Source organism: Nematolebias whitei, chromosome 2 (genome assembly GCF_014905685.2).
Source record: "Nematolebias whitei isolate Nwh7 chromosome 2, NemWhi1, whole genome shotgun sequence".
NCBI lineage: Eukaryota > Metazoa > Chordata > Actinopteri > Cyprinodontiformes > Rivulidae > Nematolebias > Nematolebias whitei.
In genome coordinates, this window is record NC_056499.1 from 13,769,885 (window position 1) to 13,774,898 (window position 5,014).

Below are 5,014 nucleotides of genomic sequence, written 5' to 3' on the forward strand. Positions count from 1 at the left end.
ATATATATATATATATATATAAAGGTGTTTTAAACCCTTCCCACACTCTTGCAATATTCTAAAGAATGTTTCTAAACTCTAAACGCTCTAAGAGCACAGAATGTCATGAGTTCAGCTCCCTGCCTCCTCTGCTCTTTACCACCTGCAAGCACTCTTGGCCACGCCCACTTCTCCATTTTATTTTTATTTTTTTATTTTTCAGTTTATTTATATAGTGCCAAATCACAACAAAGTTGTCTCAGGGCACTTTACAGGAACATTCACATACATAAAAGCTGCATGGAGAACAGGTGATCAGCTGTTCAGCTGCAGCAGGAAGTTCATCCTGCAGCAGTATGGGCTGCACAAATGTGCAGCAGGTGCTAAATAATTTAAAATAATTTATCTTAAATAAAAATTCCATGCTGATTGTGCGGCTCATCCATCAATCAGCCGATTGTGTGTCATGTTCAAACTTATTTTGAAAAACTGCGATAGAGCGAGTCCGCGAGAACCACGAAGAAGCGAGGGCCTACTGTATTTTCTGTTCTAAACTGCTTGAAATTGAACTTAAAAGTAAATAAAACATATCCTTTACAAAAGTAGGCCTACTCAGTAAGATATTAGAAACTTTGATTTATATACAGTTTTGCTATGTGTAGCTTTTAGCTACTGTTTAGATAATTCAACTCTTTAGCTACCGTTTTGTTATTCGCAACCTTTTGCAACCATTTTGCTCATTTGAACGTTTAGCTACAATGTTGCAGCCTTTAATTACTGTTGCTCAAATTTAACCTTTATTTGTAGCTTTTAGCTACTGTATTGGTAATTTTGTCTCGTATTTAAAGTTTTGTCATTTAGGAAGTGGTGGTGCAGAGGTTAGAGAAGGTGGGCCTGTGATCAGAAGATCGCTGGATCAACTCTCGGTACAGACAACATCAAAATGTGGGTGGGATAGGTGAAGCACCCACACCTGCCTCCACCCTCATTTGCTCCACTCTGGTCCCTTGAGCAAGGCACTTAACCCCCACCATCTGCTCTCCTGGGCGCCCCAGATTGCAACTCTCTGCTCCACACAGTGGGCTGTGGTAGCTCGGTGGTCTGTGGTTGTGTTAGGAAGGGCATCCGGCGTAAAAAATAAATGCCAAGTCTTCATGCGACTTAGTTCACTGTGGCGACCCCTGAAGAAGGGAGCAGCCGAAAGAAGAATTTTTTTTTTTTTCAAGTTTTGTCATTTGTATCTTTTAGCCACTGTTTAGTTAATATGAACTGCAGCTACAGTCTCGTATTTTGTAGCTTAGCTAATTTACCATTTTAGCTGCAGTTTTGCTACTCAAAGCTTTCACCTATGATTTAGAAAATTTTAGCTTCTATCTATATTGTTGGCTAATTTTAGTTTTGGCTAGGTTTATGCTAATTTTAGGTTCATCTATAATTTTGGTCATTTTAATTTTTAACTGAACAAAAATATAAACGCAACACTTTTCTTTTTGCTCCCATATTTCATTAGCTGAACCCAAAGATCCAAGACTTTTCCTACGTGCACAAAAAGTCTGTCTCTCAAATGTTGTTCACACAGCTGTGGCCACAGTGGCCTTTTATTGTGGTCATCCTAAGGCACACAATAATCTGATCATCAGCTTGATATGCTGCATCTGTGAGGTGGATGGATGATCTCGACTAAGGAGAAGTGCTCACCAACAGATTTACACAGATGAATCTGAGAGAAAAAGACTTTTTGTGTTCATAGAAAAAGTTGTAGATCTTTGAGTTCAGCTCATGAAAAATGGAAGCAAAAACAAAAATGTTGCATTTCTGCTTTTGTTTGGTGGATGTTGTAGCTAATTTTAGTGTTTAGCTTTTGTTTTTGCTTTTTTTAGGTAGAAAAAATAATTAATTTGAGGTTGTAGCCACAGTTTAGCAAAAGCTAGCTTCAGGCTCGTGTTTTGCTGATCTGGATTCCTGCTGTGTTTTCTGTGGAAACAGGATTCCTCCAGTTCTTTTTGCGACGCTACCTTGACCCGCTCCTTGCAGAGGAAGTACGCGGTGGCATGCAGGACGTCGGCTGCGTGGGTGGAGTTATGGTAGGAGTTGCTGGAGTGGTAGTTAGCTTCTATCACTTGGAGCCACGAGCGCAGAGTCGCTTCAGGGCAGTTCAGGAACTCACAGACCCCGAAGCGGGAGAAGATCTTCAGGCCCAGGAAAGTCAGAGGCCTGTGGGACGATTCAGAGGAACAAGTTAACTTTTATTCTCACCGTAAAAAATCATAACCATCTTTTTACAAGCTGCACCTCTTCAAGGTGGCAGCCTCCAAGTTAAAGATGTCAAAGTCCCACGAGTCCTCGGTCTCCATGGTCTGAGCGATACGAGGGGGGATGTCGTTTAAAGACAGGGGCGTCGTCAGGTGGCTGGGGAGGTGGTGGGGCTCTGAGAGGAAAACAAAGCTTTCAAATGATAAACGCCTCCATCTCTGGCTGAACCACAGGAAATAAATGACTAGCGCGGAGCTGGAAAACATGAGGTTCTGCTCGGGCCCGGCTGTGTGGACTCACGCTTTGTGGAGAGGATGTACTCGTTTCCTGACAGCCTGCGCAACCCGTCCTGCGAAGAAGAGAGACAGACAGGAGGTTTCAGGGGCGAGAAAGAGCTGCCTGGTAACATCAAAGGCCCTAGAGAGAACCTGGACATGGTTCTGGTTCTGACTAGAGAACCTGGACATGGTTCTGGTTCTGACTAGAGAACCTGGACATGGTTCTGGTTCTGACTAGAGGGGTTGAACTGAACAGAAATCAGCATGGACACATAGCAGCATTGGGGCATTTAGTATGAATTATGCAGCAGAAAGCTGAAAAAAATATATATACACATATGTGTATTTATATACATATACATATATATATATATACCCATATATATATACATATATGTATATATATACATACATACATATATGTATGGATGTATGTATATATACATACATTCCATACATTACATTCCTCCGGACGCTAATGCTAATGAATCACTACAGGAGCTTCATGATATCATCAGCTCGCTGCAGAGCAAACACCCCGAGGCTCTTTACGTTGTAGCCGGAGACTTTAACCACGTGAATCTAAAGGACTGTCTCCCAAGCTTTAATCAGCATGTGACGATTCCGACACGTGGAGACCGCACGCTGGACCGTGTTTACACGAACGTAAAAAATGCATACAAAGCCGAACCCCGCCCCCACCTAGGACTGTCAGACCACATCTCAATCTTCCTGGCTCCTGCTTACATGCCCCCGCTGAGACGCTCCAGACCGGTACAAAAGAAAGTTAAATGCTGGATCCAGGACAGTGGACCCATACTGAGAGATTGTTTTGATCGAACAGACTGGCAAGTTTTCAGAGAAGCTGCTGAAAATGGAGGTTCGCTTGATCTTGACCAATACACATCCTCAGTCCTGGGTTACATTAGTACATGTACTGACACCGTCTCCACTATCAGAAATGTTAAAAGCTACCCAAACAGAAAACCTTGGCTGAATGCAGAGGTGCGTACCCTGCTGGAAGCCAGGAACACTGCCTTCAGGTCTGGAAACTCAGAGGAGCTGAGTAGGACAAGAAAAGAGCTGGTTGCTGGTATTAAGAGGGCCAAGGCCACATATGCAAAGAGGATCGAGGGTCAATTCATCTCACAAGACCCTCGGAGCATGTGGAGGGGCATTAAGTGCATAACAGATTATAAAGGAAGGAGTGAACAATGCCCCAAAGACCCATCTCTGCCTGATGCCCTCAACAAGTTTTATGCACGCTTTGAAGACCCGAACAGACCACCCAGCACCAGACTCACCTCGCCACCGGATGAAGAGCATCTCAGCGTGACCTCAGCAGAAGTAAGGAGTACCTTCAGGAGGATTAATCCGCACAAAGCAACTGGCCCAGACAACATCCCCGGAAAAGTGTTGAAGGAATGTGCTGATCAGCTCTGTGAGGTGCTGGCAGACATCTTTAACACCTCACTTACCCTGGAGACAGTTCCCACCTGCCTGAAGACTGTCACCATCATCCCAGTCCCAAAAAGCTCTACAGTGACTGGTCTGAATGACTATCGGCCAGTGGCCCTCACCCCGATAGTCGCTAAATGCTTTGAAAAACTGGTCATGACTCGCATCAAAACAACCATCAACATCAATGAGGACCCTCATCAGTACGCATACCGTGAGAACCGATCAACAGAGGATGCAATCTCCTCTGTGGTCCACACTGCGCTCAACCACCTGGAGCAGAAAAACTCTTACGTCCGTATGCTCTTTGTGGACTTCACATCCGCCTTCAACACCATGATCCCCCAAACCCTGATGGACAAACTATTCACACTAGGACTAAGCCCCTCCATCTGCAACTGGGTACTAGACTTTTTAACAAACAGACCACAGTTAGTGAGGATCCACAACCTCTCCTCCTCCACCATAACCCTCAGCACTGGCTCTCCTCAGGGATGTGTGTTGAGCCCCCTTCTGTTTACTCTGCTCACATATGATTGTGCAGCTACCCATCCAGGCTGTCACATTGTAAAGTTTGCAGATGATACAGCAGTGGTGGGATGCATCACAAACAATGATGAGTCCAGCTACAGACAAGAGGTGGAACACCTGGAGAGCTGGTGCAGAGAGAATAACCTTCACATCAATGTGAAGAAGACAAAGGAGATGATTGTGGACTTCAGAAGGAACAAAAACACCTACACCCCCCTGAACATAAGAGGATCTGCGGTGGAAGCGGTCTCCAGCTACAAGTACTTGGGTGTACACATGAATGACAACCTCAGCTGGAGCAACAACACCACCAGCCTGATCAAGAAAGCTCATCAGAGACTCTACTTCCTCAGACGGCTGAGGCGAGCTGGTCTGGGAAGCTCAGTCCTCACCTCCTTCTACAGGTGTGCAGTGGAGAGCATCCTGTGCTCCAGCATCAATGTGTGGCATGGAGGCTGCACAGCTGCAGAAAGAAAAGCTTTGCAGAGAGTGGTGAAGGCTGCACAGAAATCTGT

The 5,014-nt window shown here is 44.8% G+C and overlaps 1 long non-coding RNA gene across 1 annotated transcript; it reads right to left on the reverse strand.

Annotated features, from left to right (window-relative positions):
• Window positions 1–2,077: 2,077 nt before the first annotated feature.
• Window positions 2,078–2,579, reverse strand: LOC119429356. Its single transcript, XR_005187764.1, has 3 exons — window positions 2,533–2,579; window positions 2,272–2,407; window positions 2,078–2,193 (listed from the first exon to the last, which is right to left on the reverse strand). It is a non-coding gene; the product is annotated as an uncharacterized LOC119429356 (long non-coding RNA).
• Window positions 2,580–5,014: the final 2,435 nt, after the last annotated feature.